Source organism: Mobula birostris, chromosome 3, assembly GCF_030028105.1.
Source record: "Mobula birostris isolate sMobBir1 chromosome 3, sMobBir1.hap1, whole genome shotgun sequence".
NCBI classification, from domain to species: domain Eukaryota; kingdom Metazoa; phylum Chordata; class Chondrichthyes; order Myliobatiformes; family Myliobatidae; genus Mobula; species Mobula birostris.
Window position 1 is genome coordinate 195,277,420 of NC_092372.1, and position 22,294 is coordinate 195,299,713.

At 42.1% G+C, this 22,294-nt stretch overlaps 1 long non-coding RNA gene across 10 annotated transcripts in view; it reads left to right on the forward strand.

Moving 5' to 3' along the window:
- The window catches only part of LOC140195519 (uncharacterized), a 61,753-nt gene that overhangs the window by 9,788 nt on the left and 29,671 nt on the right, over positions 1 to 22,294 (forward strand). For 2 of the 10 annotated variants that reach the window (XR_011885499.1, XR_011885505.1), the window contains exon 2: positions 12,838 to 12,959. The exons of 6 other annotated variants lie outside the window; for them this stretch is intronic. This is a non-coding gene — a long non-coding RNA (uncharacterized lncRNA). Of the gene's footprint in view, positions 1 to 2,254; positions 2,714 to 12,837; positions 12,960 to 22,294 lie in introns of those variants that run through there. 2 more of the 10 variants (XR_011885500.1, XR_011885507.1) reach the window with 2 other exon arrangements.

Below are 22,294 nucleotides of genomic sequence, written 5' to 3' on the forward strand. Positions count from 1 at the left end.
TCCTGAACCTTCCTCTTCTTTCTCAGAAACTCATGCCATTGCTGCTCTGCTGTCATCCCTGCCAGCATCTCTTTCCAATTTACTTTGGCCAACACCTCTCTCATACCACTGTTATTTCCTTTATACTCCACTGAAATACTGCTACATCAGACTTTACTTTATCCCTATCAACTTTCAACTTGAACTCAATCATATCGTGATCACTGCCTCCTAAGTGTTCTTTTACCTGAAGTTCAGTAGTTGCTTCCAGTTCATTACAAAACACCCAATCCAGTATAGCTGATCCCCTAGTAGGCTCAATGACAAACTGGTCTAAAAAACATCTCTTAGGCATTCAACAAACTCACTCTCTTGACATCAATTACCAATGTGATTTTCCCAATCAATGTGCATGTTGAAATCTCCCATGACTATCATAACATTGCCCTTTTGATATGCCTTTTCAATTTCCCATTGTAATCTGTGGTCTACATCCCAGCAACTGTTAGGAGGTCTATATATAACTGCCATCAGGGTCCTTTTACCCTTGCAGTTTCTTAACTCAGCCCACAAGGATTCAACATCTTCTGATCCTTTGTCACACTAGATTACACATCCTACTGATTTGATGCAATTCTTTACCAGCAGAGCCATGCTACCCCTTCTGCCTACCTTCCTATCCCTCCAATACAATGTGTAACCTTGGACATTCAGCTCCCAACTACAACCATCCTTTAGCCACGATTTTGTGATGGCCACAACATAACACCCACCAATCTGTAATAGTGCAACACCATCATCCACCTTATTTCTTATACTCCGTGCACTGAGATATACCACTTCAAGTATTGTATTTACTACCCTAATGCACTGATATTCACCCTGCTGGCTGCAGTTTTGTCCTATCATCTGCCTGCCCTTCCTGTCAGACTGACTGCATGTTATCTTTGCATTTTTACCAACGATCCCATCCTGAGTCCCTTCCCTCTGGTTCCCTCCACCCCACCAAATTAATTTAAACCTCCCCGACAGCTCTAAAAAAGCTGCCCGTGAGAAAATCAAACCTGAGTCACTGGAAGATTGAAGCTGAAGCTCTATTACTGTAGCACTGTGGCTGCCTGTAAAGCCCAGTTTGCATTATTCCCCATGAATGTGGTTGTCCTCTCCTGCTGAAGTCCAAGCTTTGGCATTCTCTCCCTAAACCTGTTCCACTCCTCTATCTTTATCATTTGCCTTTTAGACGTCCTTGAAAAAATATATGGATGCATCTTAGCTTAATTTGGCAATTATTCTGCCTAAAACCACAAGAAATTGCTGAGAATTCTGAATGCAGCCATCACACAAATCAGCCTCACCTCTATCGACTTCATCTTCCCTTCCTGCAGCCTCAGGAAAGCAGATAGCATAATTGTGGACCCCTCCCACCCCAGTCACTCTCTCTTCTCCCTTGTCCTGGCAAGCAGAAGAAACAAAATCTGGAGTGCACATGCCACCAGACTCAAGTCCAACTTCTATGCTACTGTTAACAGACTCTTGAAAGGTCTTCTCATACTTTGAAAGATAACTCTTGACCTCCGGATCTAGCCTACCCTGGCCCTTGCACTGTATTTTCTCTGTAAATGAAACACTACTCTGCATTCTATTTCATTCACATGCCTTCAATGTACGTGTGTATGGACTGCACCCAAATGCTTACAAAAGCCTTTCGCTGCATCTTGCTGTATGTGATAATAACAAACCAAAACCAAATAATTCTCCTTGTCTTAGTTTGGAGGCTTTCATGCCTCGATGACCCCAAGAACCATGTTGGCTGGAGTCAGGGCTTTATATTTCGGCTCTTGATCACCCATGCCAAACAGATCAAAGGGCAGGGTCCACTGGTCTTTCAGCTCAGGACTAACAACTCTGGCTCAACGTAAATGAAGAATCATTCTACATTTGAATGCAACGGTATTCCCGAGTCTCAACCCGGGGTTCACATGGCTGACAGTGGTGAAAACAGAAAGGAAGTCACTGGCACGATGAGGGAAGCCTTGAAGATCGCCCGCGATGGAGGACCTTCATTGCTGGACCTTCATTGACCTTACACGCTAGCGGCGTAACGGGCGGTGAGTAAGCACCAAATAACTTTTGAGCACTGATCACTTTATGTGACTTAGTGTCAAATTATTTAACAATGCCACTGTAGATCAAGTGCTACGTGTGATGGTATCGCATGAATGATGGTCTTGTTGCCGCCCATTGTTCTGTAGGCGAACGTGATGAGCGACTCGCACACACTCGTCGGCAGTGAAAAAGACAACGCGTTTCTCTTCCGTGCGGTTTTAGTTGTCGCACGACAGAAAGATGATCCCACAACATTTATACTAAACTTTTCCTTTAGATTCTCCTAACCTGCGGACTGCCCGACATGCCAGCTCAAAAGACATTTAATACGAATGTTTACAACCTTGGGACTGCCCAAGTTCGCTCACAGCCAATGAAATTCCTCGTGTTGCGCTCCGGAATCGTGGGGTTTAGCAGAAATTCTCCAGGGCCAAGCCAGCACGGATTCTAATGCAGATGACACTCCAATGATGTCAGGCACGATCGGGCATTGGAAGCGCCCCTTCCTCAAAGTGAAGTTCAAGTCCGGAACCGACAGTCCTGCTCGAATTCTAAGGTCATTTGTAAACGCCTATCCCGGCAGCACTGTCCGAACGTTTTCTGTATAGACGCCTTCAATCACACAAAGGTGGGAATAATTGGTTTGCGCCATCACAAACAACTGCCCTAAGGATTCGTGTGATGTTCATGTTTCACAGAACAGTGACCTATATGAACGAGTTTATGGCTTGTTGATTGGCGGTGACAGGTCGCAGACCCAGCTTGCAACCAATCGCCTTTCGGCCATGCCCTTTGAGCCATCTGATTTGTTTCCTTCTCCGATTGGCTAATAATGACAACTTACAGCTCCCGGAAAAGCTGTTTATTTTTCCCCATGTAGTGTTAGCATGTTAACACGTTAGTTGGAATGCTTAAAACAATGATGATGCCTGGGTTGAGTTGTTCTCAACTCAATCATCAACCACTTGAGCTACACATTTTCCAAGTTATTTCCAATGATGATGCCTGTCTGAATATTATCCGGGGTGGGGAACAAGCTCAGTTCAAGTGATAAAATAACTAACTTGAGCCATTTATTGAATGTTGCTGTCCCTTTCTGCCCAGAAATATATAATTAACCAACCATGCATTGAATGGATATTATTTCATGATATCATATATCATGTTAATATCATACTAACAGCTGGTTGAGATAATGACCCTTCATTTTGGAATACTGTGATGAATTCTACCACTTGAAGGAAGATGCTGTGTTTCACCACTTCAGTATTTTCTCACTGCATTGAGGTCAAGAAGTATTGCATGGGCAGAGAATGGGGAAAGGCTAGAACTACAGATGCTACAGACCAGAGACTCTTTGTTAAAACTGAAAAAGGGAGAAAACAAATTAGGTTCCAGGGGAGGTGGTGTTTGTGGGGATGGGTGGAATGGACAAGGGAATATCTCTGATGGATTGAGGCAAGGATTGGCAAAGGAATATGTTGCATAGATCATCAGGTCAATGGCTTACATGGAACAATTAGAAAGGAAAAATAAGCAAAATAAAAGAATCAGATTTATTGACACTTTATGACATGAAATCTTTTGTTTTGTGGCAGCAGTACCTTGTAAAGACATAAATATCTATAAATGACAAAAGTGAATAAGCAGTGCAGAGAAAAGGAATAACATATATTCAGCATGAAAATCTGATTCCACAGATGCTGCTTGACCTGCTAGCATTTTGTCTTTCTATTTGAGATTTCCATTATCTGTGATTTTTTTTTTCCCATTTTGACTCGCACAAAAGGGAACTCACTTATCTCACTTAAATCCAAGCTTGATACCACTAAGGCAACACTCATTAATTTATTGTGCTACTCTTAGACATTTTGGTGAAATCCTGTGCTTTGGCCCTTTGCCTAGACTTTTCAATAGACAATAGACAATAGGTGCAGAAGTAGACCATTCGGCCCTTCGAGCCTGCACCGCTATTCTGAGATCATGGCTGATCATCTACTATCAATACCCGGTTCCTACCTTGTCCCCATAACCCTTGATTCCCCTATCCATAAGATACCTATCTAGCTCCTTCTTGAAAGCATCCAGAGAATTGGCCTCCACTGCCTTCTGAGGCAGTGCGTTCCACACCTCCACAACTCTCTGGGAGAAGAAGTTCCTCCTCAACTCTGTCCTAAATGACCTACCCCTTATTCTTAAACCATGCCCTCTGGCACTGAACTCTCCCAGCATCTGGAACATATTTCCTGCCTCTATCTTGTCCAATCCCTTAATAATCTTATATGTCTCAATCAGATCCCCCCTCAATCTCCTTAATTCCAGCGTGTACAAGCCCAGTCTCTCTAACCTCTCTGCGTAAGACAGTCTGGACATCCCAGGAATTAACCTAGTGAACCTACGCTGCACCTCCTCCACAGCCAGGATGTCCTTCCTTAACCCTGGAGACCAAAACTGCACACAATACTCCAGGTGTGGTCTCACCAGAGCCCTATACAAATGCAAAAGGATTTCCTTGCTCTTGTACTCAATTCCCTTTGTAATAAAGGCCAACATTCCATTAGCCTTCTTCACTGCCTGCTGCACTTGCTCATTCACCTTCAGAGACTGATGAACAAGTACTCCTAGATCTCTTTGTATTTCTCCCTTACCTAACTCCACACTGTTCAGATAATAATCTGCCTTTGTTCTTGCTCCCAAAGTGAATAACCTCACACTTATTCACATTAATCGCCATCTGCCAAGTTTCTGCCCACTCACCCAGCCTATCCAAGTCACCTTGAATTCTCCTAACATCCTCATCACATGTCACACTGCCACCCAGCTTAGTATCATCAGCATACTTGCTGATGTTATTCACAATGCCTTCAAAAGAGAATTATTCGAGATCATTGCTAAACACAGTTAAACATAAATCTAACGAAAAGGTAAAATTGACAGGAGAGCATTGTATCAGTTTTCTTATATTTTGAAGGCCAACCAGTTCTGAATTTCCAAATAAGTGAATGAGTGGAAGATTCAATGTAACAAAGGGTGAGAATCCCACTTTTTAAACCTGATTAATAAATGCAAATACTTTATTCCTTTTTTTGGGACAAAGCAATTCAGCTAATGTGAAGATTTATGCATTTCTTGGGGTTAAAACGATTATGAGAATGTGGTTTGCAAATGCTTCCTGCTTCTGTGAATAAGGAGTATCAGAAAAAGGATGTGCTAGTATTGGAGAGGGTCCAGAGGAGGTTCACAATGAAATTATGCTGGGAATGAAAGAGTTAATGCTTGATGGCTCTGGGTCTATACTTGCTGGAGTTTAGAAGAATGGGGGAGGGGGAGTCTCATTGATACCTATTGAATATAGAAAGTCATAGAGAGTGGACATGGAGAGAATGTTTCTTAGCACCGGGGGCACAGCCTCAGAATGTAAGGGTTTTCTTTTAGAACAGAGATGTGGATGAATTTCTTTTAGACAGAGAGTGGTTTGTTGTTGTTTCACATGGCATGGCCCAGGAGGGGCAGATGCAAATCTGTCCGTTCGGGAGCTGGGGTGAGGTCAGTCTTCTTCTGGCATCTCATCCACAGGTGGCCCTGAGTTGGTATCGGGTGATGGAGTCCTTGAAGCATACAAGCCTCCACACAATGTCAACATGTTGATCCAGGTCGTGGAGGACAGAGGGTGGTGAATCTGTGGAATTCATTGCCACGCATGGCTGTGGAGGCCACGTCATTGAGTATATTTAAAGCAGAGATTGATAGGTTCTTGATTAGTAAGGGTGTCAAAGGTTATGGGGAGATGGAAGGAGAATGGGGTTGAGAGGGATAATAAATCAGCCATGAAGGAATGGTGGAGTAGACATGATGGGTCAATGGCCTAATTCTCTCCTATGTCTTGTGGACTTCTGAAACCAATTAGAAGATTCATATTATAGCTCATTAAGTCTGAATGTGTGCTCCAAATGCTTCATTACTTCTTCTGGTCTAGTTGGTATATTCACTATTTTTGAACCAAATCTGTATTTGTGTCATAATTTGAAGAGTTAATGCAAAGAAAATATAAGCTAATTTTTATAACAGACTTTTATCACTGGCAAAAGGAGGATTAAAGGAGAATGATGTCTATTCAAACAAATATTTGTTTTTATTTAATTTATTCATTTTGCACATTGTGTCTATCTTTGATAAGGCCCAAAATTGCCATCCTCAATTGCCCAGAGAACATTTTCATGAGCCACTTTCTTGAAACACTACAATGCTTCTGATAAAGTGCCCCCAAATGCTGTTGGATAAGATTTAAACCAGTTCTGATGAAGGACAGTGATATATTACAAATCAGGATGGTGTGAAAGTTAGAGGGAAACCTGTAGGTCATGGTGTCCCAATGCACATGTTGGCCTTGTCCATCTTGATGTAGGAATCATTGTTGTTGCATCCATGGTAAGCTATTGAAGAAGGGAGTGCACGTATGGTAGATGGGATGTGAATCAAGTGGCTGCTTTGTCTCAAGTATTGTTGGAGCTGCATTCGTTCAGGAAAATTCTGGGTATTCTATCACACTCCTGATTTGCTCCCTCTAGAAGGAGAAAGACTTTATATTATCATTTAGAACATGGAACAGTACAGCACAGTACAGGCTCTTCAGCCCACAGTGTTGTGCCAACCCGCAAACCCTGCCTCCCATATAACCCCCCACCTTAAATTCCTCCATATACCTGTCTAGTAGTCTCTTAAATTTCATTAGTGTATCTGCCTCCACCACTGACTCAGGCAGTGTATTCCACGCACCAACCACTCTCTGAGTAAAAAACCTTCCTCTAATATCCCCCTTGAACTTCCCACCGCATACCTTAAAGCCATGTCCCCTTGTATTGAGGCACTGACTATCCACTCTATCTATTCCTCTTAATATCTTGTATGCCTCTACCATGTCTCCTCTCAACCTCCTTCTCTCCAAAGAGTAAAGCCCTAGCTCCCTTAATCTCTGATCATAATCCAGACTCTCTAAACCAGGCAGCATCCTGGTAGATATCCTCTGTACCCTTTCCAATACTTGCACATCCTTCCTATAGTGAGGTGACCAGAACTGGACACAGTACTCCAAGTGTGGCCTAACCAGAGTTTTATAAAGCTGCATCATGACATCGCGACTCTTAAATTCTATGCCTCGACTTATGAAAGCTAACAACCCATAAGCTTTCTTAACTACCCTATCTACCTGTGAGGCAACTTTCAGGGATCTGTGGACATGTACCCCCAGATCCCTCTGCTCCTCCACACTACCAAGTATCCTGCCATTTACTTTGTTCTCCGCCTTGGAGTTTGTCCTTCCAAAGTGAACCACCTCACACTTCTCCGGGTTGAACTTCATCTGCCACTTCTCAGCCCACTTCTGCAACCTATGAATGTCTCTCTGCAATCTTCGACAATCCTCTACACTATCTACAACACCACCACCAACCTTTGTGTCGTCTGCAAATTTGCCAACCCACCCTTCTACCCCCACATCCAGGTTGTTAATAAAAATCACAAAAAGTAGAGGTCCCAGAACAGATCCTTGTGGGACACCACTAGTCACAATCCTCCAATCTGAATGTACTCCCTCCACCACCACCCTCTGCCTTCTGCAGGCAAGCCAATTCTGAATCCACCTGGCCAAACTTCCCTGGATCCCATGTCTTCTGACTCTCTGAATAAGCCTACCGTGTGCAACCCTGTCAAATGCCTTACTAAAATCCATGTAGATCACATCCACTGCACCACCCTCATCTATATGCCTGGTCACCTCCTCAAAGAATTCTATCAGGCTTGTTAGACACAATCTGCCCTTCACAAAGCCATGCTGACTGTCCCTGATCAGACCATGATTCTCTAAATGCCCGTAGATCCTATCTCTAAGAATCTTTTCCAACAGCTTTCCCACCACAGACGCAAGGCTCATTGGTCTATAATTACCTGGACTATCCCTACTACCCTTTTTGAACAAGGGGACAACATTTGCCTCCCTCCAATCCTCCAGTACCATTCTCGTAGACAAGGAGGACATAATGATCCTAGCCAGAGGCTCAGCAATCTCTTCCCTCGCCTCGTGGAGCAGCCTGGGGAATATTCCGTCAGGCCCCGGGGACTTATCCATCCTAATGTATTTTAATAACTTTAACACCTCCCCTCCCTTAATATCAGCATGCTCCAGAACATCAACCTTACCCATATTGTCCTCACCATCATCAAGTTCCCTCTCACTGGTGAATACCGAACAGAAGTATTCACTGAGGACCACAGCCTCCAAGCACATCTTCCCACCTTTATTTCTAATCGGTCCTACCTTCACTCCTGTCATCCTTTTGTTCTTCACATAATTGAAGAATGCCTTGGGGTTTTCCTTTACCCTACTCGCCAAGGCCTTCTTATACCCCATTCTTACTCTTCTCAGCCCCTTCTTAAGCTGCTTTCTTGCTACCCTATATTCCTCAATAGACCCATCTGATCCTTGCTTCCGAAACCTCACATATGCTGCCTTCTTCCACCTGACTAGATTTTCCACCTCACTTGTCACCAATGGTTCCTTCACCCTACTATTCTTTATCTTCCTCACCGGGACAAATTTATCCCTAACATCCTGCAAGAGATCCCTAAACATCGACCACATGGCCATAGTACATTTCCCTGCAAAAGCATCATCCCAATTCACACCCGCATGTTCTAGCCTTATAGCCTCATAATTTGCCCTTCTCCAATTAAAAATTTTCCTGTCTTCTCTGATTCTATCCTTTTCCATTTGTTTGCAGATACCCATCTTTTAACTTACTTTTTTATCTACCTGGTGTTTCTGGCCTGCAGAGACCCCCAAAATTTTGATGGTTGACGACTTAACAGAAGATATCAAGTGTAAGAGATTAAACTCTTCTGCCGTGAATGTAACTTGCCACCTGTCAGCACTTACCTAAAACTGCCAAGCTTTACACAATATGTAAACTGGCTCAACTGGCTTTGCTTGAATTGGTAATGAGCTGCAGAAAAATAAGTAGAATCGAGTACATGTATGTACCCACAGTGTATAAGAAATCACATCTTTTTCATTATTTAAAGTAAAGATCTATCATTAATAGACCTCATTCTCAATCCTTGAAGTCATATAAATGCATGATAGGAGCCACCCTGTAAACTCAATTGTCACTTTGTCCAAGTTTAGAGTGTCATCCGGTATCACTTTTATCAGTGTTAACTCACTGCATACAACAAACTGTGCATCAAGACATGGTTTTCCATATCTTGCATTGGACCAACACACTTTTGGGGGTTGTCAAAGAATTGATTGCTGTGAAAGATTTTAGAAGGCGCAGTCAGAGGACATCAGCTCTGCAAAGGGTTAATCCCTGTTTAAAGGCTAGGGAATCTTTGGAAATGTTCTGAGAAATGTTGCAGCTAATAGGCTGCAAGGCAAATTTGTTGTGGGCATCTCAGGACTGCAGCAGTTCCACCCCATTCCTGACTGAAGGTCTCTACCACTCTGCAAGAGTAATATTGGACTTGGATCTAGCAATACATATGTGTTCTGGTCATGTAAGGTTTACCGTGGAGGTGGGCAGTGATTTTTGAGTGAGTGGGAAGAGTGAACAGAGGAGAAAGGGATGGGGGGGGGCGGGTTGGTGAGGGAAGAGTTAAAGGGAGAAACGAGCTTTGAAATTTTCTGTGTTACACTCTGCCTCCTCAATTTTACAGTGAATCCTGTTGTGTTTATTCTGGTCTAGATACAAAAGGGAGAAGAGGGATGGGGTAATAATTGCTGGAAGTTAGAGGGTTGTCCTACCGTGGCAGTGTCGAAATCAGAATGAGAAGTCAAATTGAATTTGAGTTCCTCTTCCGACATGTTCATGCACACTGAGGTTGTAGGAGCAAAATCTAATATTCCACCTAGGTAGGCTTCAAACTCATGGCTTAAATGTTAATTTCTCTAATTTCAGGTAATTTCTATCCCCCCCCGCCCTCTTTTCATCCCATTCTGGTTCTCCCTCTCATCCCTTCTTCTCACCTAACCAGCACCTTCCTCTGGTATACCTCCTTCTTCCTTTTCTTCCATGGTATACTGTCCTCTCCTACTTGATTCTTTCTTCTTCTGCCCGACTTCCCCTCATTATCTCCCAGCTTCTTAGATCCTCCCCCTTCACCTGGTTTCACCTGTAACTGGTCTGCTTGTACTGCTTTCCCTTCCCCCACATTCTTATTTTGGCTTCTGCCCTTTCCCTTTCCAGTCCTGATGAAGGGTCTCATCCTGAAATGTCAACTATTTATTTCCCTCCATAGATGTTGCCTGACCTGCTGAGTTCCTCCAGCATTTTGTGTGTGTTACTCAAGATTCCCGGCATCTTCAGAATTGTGTTTATTACAAATAATCAGCAAGCAGGTCTAGCAAGGAATTAAGAAGCAGTAGCATGGTGGCCTTCATTGCAAAGGGGTTGGAATTTAAAACCAGGAAGGTTTTGTGACAATTTTAATGAGGCTCCTTACCTGAAAACCAGTAGCATTGGAAGCAGTGACTGATGCAAATAACAAGATAAGTATTAGTGACTGATAGAGAAGGAAGCACTATGTAAAGAAGAGTGTAAAGTGCTTATTTCAATAGCAAAACTACATTTTCAGGCTATATTTACTATAATTGTTTACTCAGTCATAAAACAGGACTGTCAGGCCACATTGTAGTAAGCACAGATATCTCACAAGAGTTACCCTGGCAATTGATGTGGTCATAGAACCAATGGGAGAAATTGAAACGCAGTGCCAATATATAAAGTAGCTCCAATTAACTAATACATTTTTTCTGATAGCCTACTCCCTCAAGCATTATTTTAAATAAGTATTAGTTAATTGGAGCTAGTTTATTTGAAAGTATGTCTTTAAAGCATAGATTTACGTGTGAAGTTCTTTTGTGCAGATTCTTGGGATTTAAGTAAATCTGTGTAGGTACATTGATTAATTGGTTCCATGAGGTTGTTATAGCCAGGGTGGTAATGGAAATAAGCTCCCACTATCTATTAAATTCTCCCAATGGCATGCGCCTCAAATAACCTCTGACCACCGAGTCCATCTCCTGGCCTTCCTGTGTGGTAGCCATTAAGCCTGGCAGAGCCATTTCAACTGGCAGGAGAATGGGCAAAGGCGGACTACTGGTGCCTTGAAACCAGACACTTTGGGCAGATGGGGCTCATCAGCTGTGGCTGGCAGCTCATTTCGGGGAAAGAAAACTCTGATCTCAAACTTCCTTGTGGCTAAACCGACTCATGGGGAAGGCTTCGGGAGTAAACTCCGAGGGAAAGTTTCGGAGCTGGAGTCCCTAAGGTAGTCCTACGTCGAGCTCAATGCTGACTGGCAACTCCTACAACACTGCTGTTACCAAACTGTATCGGTCTCTGCCGTTCCTTTGGGTTCATTAGATCTGTGGAGAGGGGGAGCTTCCTATATGGGCAACAGCTTGCTCTTCATCTCGTACTGCCCAGGCTTGCCTATCTAGGCAGTCAGGGTACAACATCCATAGTCAACCCTGACCCATGAAGGCCTCACATATCAATGAATTGGTTTTTAAAGATGGATATTTGGAGTACACACACGAGGATATTATATTAAGCCTTTACAAATCAAATATCAGGCCTCCAGTGAAGAGGATTTGAGTAGTTTTGGGCATAGCACGTTTGGACTTTGAAGAAGTTGTGGAGAATCAGAATGGACCAGTAATATATCAGAGAGGCTTTTGATTCTGGAGTTGTTCTCCAAACAGGGAAGATTACATAGTGGTTTCAATTATGAGGGTTATTGACAGGCTAAGTAAGGACAAACAATTCCACTGGAGATTGTTACTGGCAAAAGAAACACAGAGGAATGAGATTTCTTTTTAATGTAAGTGCAGTGGAAATAGATTCTATCGTAAGTTCTCAGAGAGATTAGAATAACTATTTGAAATATGTTCTATGAAATAAAAACATCTGTGGGCCTTGGGTAAAATTTAAGGGGAGAAATAGAGATATCCATTTCAAAGAGCCGACACAGCACTGAGCTGCATCACTTTCATTTGTGCTTTCGGATTCATTTATTCTGTTGAGGTGCACCTGAACCTGAGCAGCTGAAAGCAGCAAGCTCTACAGTTTTTTTGGAATTGTAGCAGCTTTTCACCAATTCCATGATCAAGTGGAAAGCCTTCATGTGAGATTAAATGATGACTCTTGGAATTTCACAAGCTACATTCTTTGTCCTTGGAATTGCATCTGCCGTTACTCTTCCTAACTTATCCACTTTGACCATATTGGGTTCCAAGGTAGGACACCTTATTAGCATATTGCTGGCAGACAACAATATTTGTGTGAGTAAACCTGGACACAATCTTCCTGTGCAATATTCTGACTCTCCTACCACATAGGGAGGTAACTGGATGTTGATATGGAATACCTTAATCCACTTTAACAGGTTTCATTTGAAGGAAACACCTGTAAGCCCGTGGAAATTCAGGCGTGACCTGCTCTGGTAGTCCTCACTTGCACTGGCCTATAAAGTTATGCTCAGTCACCATGAGGCTGTGGGTCATAAAATCATAGTTACAGCATGGAAAGAAACCATTTGAGCCATCGTAGAAACAAACTATCTGCTGAAGGAACTAAATATGTCGAACATGTGAAAGGAAAGGATACGGAGTTTTGACTTGAAAGGTGGAAAGTTCTTTTCTCTTCATGGGTGCTAGTTGACCCGCTCACTTCCTCCTGTGAACTGTTTTTCCAGATTCCAGCATTTACAGTCTCTTGTGTTTCCATCGATTCAATATTGGAAATTTTCTGCATAGGAAACCGAAAATCCATTCCTTACAAGGCTCTGCAGATGCCGGCAGTATGGAACAAAACGAGGTACCTTTATTCATCGAGTATAGAAGGGATAAAGCAGGCAGTACAGGCGTGTGAGTTTAATGCCAGCGGTAGAAAAACAATTAGTAAACATTCTGAGAGACAAGACTAATCTACCATTGGTGAGGTAGGAATTAATCAAAGATAGTCAGCTTATCTCCTCCAAGAGGACCACAGCCTTGTCATGGTGTGGAGGCTTGTGTGCCTCAGTGACCCAGAGAACTATGTTGGCTGGATTCAAGGTTTTATGCTCCTATATGGGAAATTTATCCAAAAGGGTAAAACCCCAGGGTTATGGGCAAATTGGCAAATTAGATCCAATATTGGCTTGGTTACAGGAGCAGAAGGTGACATAATTCATTGTGAATGTCCTAACCCTAATTAATCGTACAGTGCATCACTTCGCTCTTGGCAGGATTACATTGATTGCTCTACCAATTAATCTATATCACCCTGTTGGTTACGACTACACTCCTTATCATCAGTTAAGGAAACAATTTTTATGTTATCTCATACATACACGTCCAAATCAATAAGGTGTATAAAAGTAGCAAGGGTCCCAGCACCGATTCCTGTGTTACTCCACTGGCCATGAACTTCCAGTCATAAAAATAAGCACCCACGAGGAGTATTGCAGAACAAAGTGCCTTGATGTACAAGTCAAAGGATCCCTGAAGATGGCAGCACAGGTAGATAGAGTGGTAAAGAAGACAGATGGAATGCATGCTTTCATTAGTTAGAGCTGTTACGTGGGAATGCTGTTCTTGGACTACAGTTCAGCATTCAATACCATAATTCCACCCAGGCTCGACAGGAAGCTCGGAGACCTCGGCTTTGACCCTGCCTTGTGCAGCTGGATCCTGGACTTCCTGTCAGATCACCAGCAGTTGGTAAGAGTGGGCTCCTTCACCTCCACCCCTCTGACTCTCAGCACAGGAGCCACTCAGAGCTGTGTCCTAAGTCCCTCCTTTACTCCCCATATACCCATGACTGTGTCACCACCCGCAGCTCTAATTTGCTAATTAAATTTGCCGATGACACTGCATTGATTGGGCTAATCTCAAACAATAACCAAGTGGCCTACAGGGAAGAAGTCATCTGTCTAACACAGTGGTGTCAAGAAAACAACCTCTCCCTCAATGTCGCAAAGACAGAGGAGCTGGTTGTGGATTACAGGAGGAATGGAGACAGACTAACCCCTATTGACATCAATGGCTCTGGGGTTGAGAGGGTAAATAGCTTTTCCTCGGCATCCACATCACTGAGGACCTCACGTGGTCTGTACACACTAGCATGTGGTGAAAAAGGCACAATAGCGCCTCTTTCACCTCAGACAGTTGAGGAAGTTTGGTATGGGTGTCCAGATCCTAAGAACTTTCGATAGGAGCACATTTGAGAGCATCCTGACTGGCTGCATCACTGCCGGGTATGGGAACTTAATTGCAGGATTCTGCAGAGAGTGGTGCGGACAACCCAGCGCATCTGTAGCTGTGAACTTCCCATGATTCAGGATATTTACAAAGACGGGTGTGAAAAAAGGGCCTGAAGGATCATTGGAGATCCGAGTCACCCCAACCACAATCTATTCCAGCTGTTACCATCTGGAAAACAGTACCGCAGCATAAAATCAGGACCAACAGGTTCCAGGACAGCTTCTCCACCAGGCCATCAGACTGATTAACTCACATTGATTTGAGTGTATTTCTGTGTTACATTGACTGTTCTATTTATTATAAATTAGCATGATTGCACATTGCACATTTAGATATTTTTACTCATGTATGTGAAGGGTGTAAGAAATAAAGTCAATTAAATATACAGCACAGAGTGTAAGAGCAGAGAAGGTATAGTACAATGTTAGAAAAAAATGGTTAGGCCACAGTTGGAGTACTTTATACAGTTCTGGTCACACTTGACCGCAGTGGAGAGGATGTAGAGATGTTTGCTGGGATAGAGTATTTCATTTATGAAGAGAGATTGGTTAGGCTGGGTATGTTTTCCTGGAGGCAGTGGAGGCCAGGGATGGTGGAAGTAGGACCTGATAGAGATACAGTAAAGATAAGATAGATACAGGTCTCCCCAGATTACAACAGAGTTCCCTTCCTCTGAACTGTTTGTGACCCAGATAGTTTACGTCAGGAATGTGGCCGCAAGCTGAGCTCCCAGATGGTAGAAGATGCCAGCAGTTCTAAAGCAGCTGGGAAATCCATCTTGCCAGTTTCCCAAACACTCCTATGTTCATAAGCTGGGCTTTCCTAACCTGAGGAGGTCCTGTGGTAAGAAATTAGAGGGCATAGATTGGAAGTAAGGGTCAGAAGTTCGAAAGCAATGTGAGGAGATTTATTTTTCATTCAGAGGGTGGTTGGGATGCAGAAGACGTTGCCTTGAAGGGGTGTTGGAGACAGAGACTTTCACAATATTTCTGAAGAGTCAAGAGGTGCACTTAAATAGCCAAGATTTAGAGGCTGAACGTAGGAAAATGGGATTCATTTAGAAGGGTATTGTGTTGAGTGGGCCAAAGGGCTCACTCTCTGCTCTTTGACTCTGTGACTTTAAACCCAGTGCTTCCGAAACCTGAGTGTCTTTGTACCTATTTTTATCGCATTCTGGACAGTATTTTATGCTCCAAATTTCCTCTGCAGTGGGAAATGCAAAATACAATGAGCATCACAGACTAGTCAGGTCATGCCCACCGGGAGGGGCACACATATCCTTTCCCAGTGAAGGATGATTAGGTAGGGATTAGGAATGAAATATCAGAATATTTCCTTCCTAACATAAATTTGCTGATGTAAATTTTGGTCATTTCCTTGAGAGCCTGCAATAGATTAGCTGTCTCAGAGAAGATTATGGATTGATTCCGGAATGTTCACGAGTGGTAAGACTTATCAGTATCGTAGTCAGATGAGCCTCAGGGAGATAGGAATCACATATATACATTCTATCATTCCTGAATTTCCAAATGGACCTTCAGAGCTGACAAAATTCAATTATAGATCTGAATGATAGTTCAGCTGCAGTGAGCCATTAAAAGGAATTGATGCATCATAGATTGAAGCCCAAAATATAATATGCATTGGTTAGAAACCATGTAAACCAAGCAATGTATTCTCCTATGACAGAAATGCCTATAAACACCATTTTCAGCATCATATCTTTCATTTTAATTTCCAATTGATTTGACCTGGATAACATATTATGATTCTGACCGTCAAGCTGTCCCACTCATACATTCAAAGGCTGTATTCATTTTTTTTATATACTGGATATTAACCTTGGTGCATCAGCTGAATCAACTATCTATAATCGCTATTCACTTTGAATACAAGTAAAATGGAGTGCTTTTGTGCAAAGATGAATAACATTTTTAGTGCTAGTAACTGAAAGTAGTTGACATTTTTTTCCTTTGCAATGTAAGAACTTAAAACCCCTATATATATTGCTCTTACTTAAAATGCAAGTACACGAGGACTGCATTTTATATGGGGCAGTAGACATGAAATCACTCCCAGTTTTCCCCATCTGTGTTAAGTCTGAGTAAAAGAAAAATTATTATTGGAATGAATTTTGCTTTAGAGGGTGGTTAAACCAGCTTGGCAGGATATGGGGACCCTGTGGGTAGAATCAACGGAGAAATACTAGGTTGGAAATAGAAGATAGGCCCTCAGGTGCTGGGATATTTAGGAAGGCACAGAGAAAGGAAAAAGGAGAAAGGGCACTAATCAGAGTGTATTTTCAAATGGCAGATCTTACAGTCACAAGAGTGCACAAGTATACAGAATCAGAGTGAAGAAAAATGATAAAATAAAATGCTACTTAATCAAATATGCGTGCAGCATTCACAACAAGTTAGATGAGCTGATTGCATAAATAGAGAAGAATGGACATGATCTGATAGCCATTACAAAGGTAGCCGATGTTGCGAGATGACCAAGGCTGGAAACCAGAGCTATGTGATATTTCAGAAGGAAAGTCAGAAAAGAAAAAGAGGTGGGTAACTGTTAATAGACAATGAGATCACAGCAATGGTGAGGAATATATTGCTTCAGAAGATCGAGTTTTAGGATAGGCTTGGGTGGAGGTGGAAAAAATAATAAATTTAAACGTACCCCATAATAGCAATTATATTGTGGCAGATTTTAATAAAAAGAATGGTGGCTTATAGGAAAAATACTGCAACAATCTTGGGTGATTTTAGATTAAGAGAAATAAAATTAACCAAAGATTACCTTGAGAATGAGTTCATAAATGTGTATTTGTGGTGATTTCATAGAGCAGTACTTTGAGAACCAAACAGAGATCAGGATAACACACGCAAGGTGCTAGAGGAGCTCAGCATCTATGGAAAACTATACTTTTTTCCATAAATGTTGCCTAGTCTGCTGAGTCCCTCCGGCATTTTGTGTGTGTGTCACTCGGATTTCCAGCATCCGGGGATTTTCTCTTGTCAGAGATCAGGATACTTTATATCTGGAATTATACAATGACTTAGGATTAATTAGTAATCTTGCAGTAAGGGATCTTCTCGCAATAAGAGATCAGAGAATGGTTTAACTTCATTTTCAGTTTGAAAGTGAGAAACTTGGGTCTGCAAATGGTAACCATCCTCTAGATGACTACAATGATATCAAGATGCATTTTGAAGATAGATTTAAAAACCATAGATCAGCAGTGACAAATATTTAAGGGAATATTCATATATCTCATCAGTGTTTCCTCTGGGTGGATCTCCAGAATAATGAAATGTGGTTTGAGAATTGGAGTCAATCATTTAAGGAGATAAGGAGGGCCCTAACTCTAGAATTCCCTGTCCTAGTAAGCGGTGGAGGGGAGTCATTGAATATATCCGGGGTGCAGATTGACGTACATTTGAACCACAACAGAATCAAGAGATTTGGGAAAAGAGCGGGACAGTGGCAATGAGGTTAGACCGGATCATCCATAGTCTCGTTGAATGATGGAGCAAGCTCAATTGGCTTGTCCTTAATGTAATAACAATGAGATGCTCCGCCCTCTTCACTTATGGCCCAGGTCCTCTTTAGAGCACACCCCGCTATATTTGGGCTCCTGATGATACTAAGTACCCACTCAGAAAAGTCTGACTGACTGGTGGTATTATATGGGCACTGATCTCAGAATTGCATCCACAGCTTTAGTTTGAGGTCTAGCTACCCAGATGCTGGATTTAGCATGGAACCTCCAGCAGCTGCAACCACATCTGAAATTAGCTGGTCCAGTCATGACTGATAACCATGCGCATACACTTTGACTCATCCCAAAGGCATGTACATCTTTCTTTTTCAGTAGACATCAATCTTCGTAAATTTGTAACTGATCATTGCTTGAGGCAAGTGACTGTTCTGTAATTTGCTGACAGATTTCAGGCTGGTGGTGCATTGAATTTTCAAAATGACCAGTGGAGAGGTGAAAGTGTACTGCCAAGGTGCATTAGTGAAGACAATGGCAGATTGGACTTGAAAGCATAATGACTGCGATGGTAATTTGACAGTGATTTAGACATAATTTTATGAGGTAGATTTCCTACATTTTAAAGCCATGCTAATCTGTACTTTCATAATATGCAATTAAGCAAAAAATGAAATGTTTGCTTTTAAGCTCTGCCTGTAAAGTACAGTGTTGAAGCAAATTGGAGTAGGTAGTGTTATTTAAAATGATTGCGGATGCCAATGCAATTCAATATTACATTGTTAATACAACAACAATGGAGGCTAAATTTGATCGCTCCCAAAAATGGAAGTGTGGTTTCCAATGTCTAATTAGACAGCTGCTATCAATTGCAGCATAGAAACACGCTAATCTCACTTTGAGTGCTAACTTCATTCATTCAGTGTGCTGACAATGCTAACCATGCCACTGTTCAGCACACTATATCGAGTGGCTAGCTTCAATTAAAGCCAGCCTACGCTGCTTATAACTAGCCTGGTTAAAACCAGGACTTGTACCAATTGATGGATCAGAATTCTGGGCTGAAGTAGCAAGGCATTCCAGGTTTGTTGTGATTAGAGAGTTGGGGTCTGGACTCTTTCTGATTAGGGAGTCAAGAGGTTCAAGGCCAACACATACAAAATGCTGGAGGAACTCAGCAAGTCAGGCAGCATCAATGGAACGGGAATAAACAGTCAACGTTTTGGGCTGAGAGCCTTCATCAGGACTGATGAAAGGCCTTGGCCTAAAATGTTGACTGTTCATTACCCTCTGTGTCTTTAATATTTAAATAATATTCTTGTGCAATTAAATAATTCATTATGAGTTATATGTATGAACATATGAATTGCGTTCGTCATCACATTACCACGTGATACGTGAGTGCCTCACTAAAAGTAAACACAAATTTTACTTCGGACAAGCATTTCCAGATTCTTGTGTCTTCCTTTGAATTAGATTAATGTTTTGAAATTACAAAACATAACATTGGCGAAGAGGTATTTTTAAAATGAACCCAAAATGGCTGCTAACCTATTGAAGCGCAGCGAGACATTCGATCTAAAACAAAAATGCAGTGAGAGATGGTTGAGTTACAAAAAGCAATGTTCCACATGTTCTTTGGAAGGAAGACACGATCAAGTCAGAAAACAGAAGAATAGTCCTGACGAAGGGTCTTGGCCTGAAACGTCGACTGCACCTCTTCCTAGAGATGCTGCCTGGCCTGCTGCGTTCACCAGCAACTTTTATGTGTGTTGCTTGAATTTCCAGCATCTGCAGATTTCCTGTTGTTTGCGTTTTTAAACAGAAGAATTCACGGGTTCATAAACAGTGAATACCGGGTGATAATAATCATTTTTTAAAAAAGTCTGAAATGGCTGGCTACACCGGAAAGATTGATGAATTTGATTACACGGTGGGTAACTGGCTTTTTGCGTTTTGTTCCTTTCCACACCTTATGGCACATTGGATGGCAATGTTGCCATCAAAAAACAAGTTGGCCTGTTTTTTGAGGCCAACTTGCTAGCTTGATGCTTAACCCAAGCAGGACGGAAAGTGTGCAAGGAGCTGGCAGGGTTTGAACCTGGGATCACTTGCCTCAAAGTCCGGTGCGGATGTCACTAACCACTGGCTGGCTAAACCGGCTCATGTATGCTCAACTAATTCAACAATAATTTGAAGCAATTGAAATAGCCAATGAGAAATGAGAACCAATTTTGCTGAGTGCATTGGGTTTAAAGGCATACATTTTGTTTTGAAGTTTGACGGCTCCAAACAAACCAGCAGAAATGAGCTTTCCTGATATTGTCAAAGTAATGCAGGAACATTTGGAACTGGAGCCATTGTTGATTGTAGAGTGTTTTTGGTTTCCGTAAGTGGAATCAAAGGAAAGGGGAGTCCATTTCAGCATAAGTGGCTGAATTGAAGACGTCTGAGCATTGTCATTCAGTAATGGGTTTAATGATACACTAAGAGATCATTTAGTTTGTAGAATCTTACAAGAAAGCATTCAAAAATGAATCCTAACTGAAGCACACCTTGCATTTAAACGAGTAGTTGAAATCACTGCTTCAATGGGAACTGCAGACAGGATCACAATTGAGTTGCAGTCAAGAATCAAAGTGAGCGTGAATAAAATTGCAGTATCTAGACAGAGGCTTGTCTGGCCAAACAGATTGTGTTACCATTATGGCAGGGGCTCACATACACCGATCAATGGTGTATGTGAGCCCCTGGTGGTGGTGATTTAAGGGCAGAACTTGCAGAAAATGCAACAAAGTAGGACACATATAGCATGTTAGGCAGACAAAAATAAATAGACTGTGCAGGGGAGAGAAAGATAAAAAGTCAAGTTGCATTTTCAAAAGGAGCACTAATCTGCATACTTTTGATGAAAAATGTGATAATAATGACGGGATACAGGACTGTGTAGCCTTGAGATTTACAGTGTGAAAATTAATAGATAAGCAACAGACACAAAATGCTGGAAGAACTCAGCAGACCAGGCAGCATCTGGGGAAGGAGCATAGTCGACGTTTCGGGCTGAAACCCTTCGGCAGGACTCAGTATGGCTTATACCAGAGGTGAATGACAAACTAATTAAAATGGAATTAGACACTGGTTCAGCTGTTACAGTCATTCCACAAAATGAATGTGAATGGCATTTCAAAGATAATAAACTAAAGCTTGCAGATATCCAACTAAGAACTTATACTGGAGAAAAGATAACTCGTATGGGAATGTCACCCGTAACAGTGAAATACAACAACTAACAAGCCACATTGGGCTTGCATATGGTGAAAACAGGAGGACCAGCATTGTAGGGATGTGAGTGGCTGAGACAACTACAGTTTGATTGGGGATCCATCCACCACTTGCATGCTCCATCCCCTGCAGTGAAGCCAGATGGAAGTGAAAGATACTGGATATTGCAACAGCAGTGTTCATGGGTTGCACTGGAAAACTCAAATACATCGAGTGTAAAATAGTGTTAAATGAAAATGACGCACCAAAGTTTTTCAAAGCCTGACAGGCTTCTTATACCATGATAAAACAGCCAGTGAGCTAGATTGCATGGAGGGTGGCAGAATTCTTTCCAAGGTTGGATGGAGCCCATGGGCAACACCAGTGGTCCCAGTAGCCCAGGAGGACTGGTCTGTCAGGATATGTGGTGATTTTAAGGTTACCATCAACCCAGTACTGAAAGGAGATCAAGAGATAGATATTTTATTGATCCCAAAGGAAATTACAGTGTCACAATAGTATGACAAATGCACAGATAAACAAATATTAGAAGAGAACTAAGGAAGAATAAAAAATAAGTTACCTCAAAAAAAAAAGGAGGGGTTCATTGCTTCCCCAGTTATAGGTTGGCTCATTATAGAGCCTAATGGTCAAGAGTAAGAATGACCTCATATAGCGCTCTTTGGAGCAGCACAGTTGTCTTAATACCCTCTGCCCAGGATAGAGGATACCTTTGCAAAACTTTCTGGAGGAAAACACTTCAGGGAAATGGATTCAGCTAAGGACTACCTACACATGGTGATGGAAGAAGAGTCCAAAGTGTTTCTCATCATAAACACTCACAAAGAGCTTTAAGGCTATAATAGGCTTATTTTTGGAGTGGCATCTGCGCCTGCACTCTGACAGAAGGCTATGGACCAGGTGCTGTAAGGCTGTCCAGGCACTCAGTGATACCTGGATGAAATTATTGATTCCAATAAGGATGACAAGGAGCACCTCGAAAATCTTAAGACATTGTTAAAAAGATTAGAAGATTATGGGCTCGGAGCATGACATGACAAGTGTGAATTCTTTAAACAGCATCACTTACTGTGGTTACATTATTGAAGCAGAAGGATTACACAAGTGTGCTGAGAAAGTTCAAGCAGTGG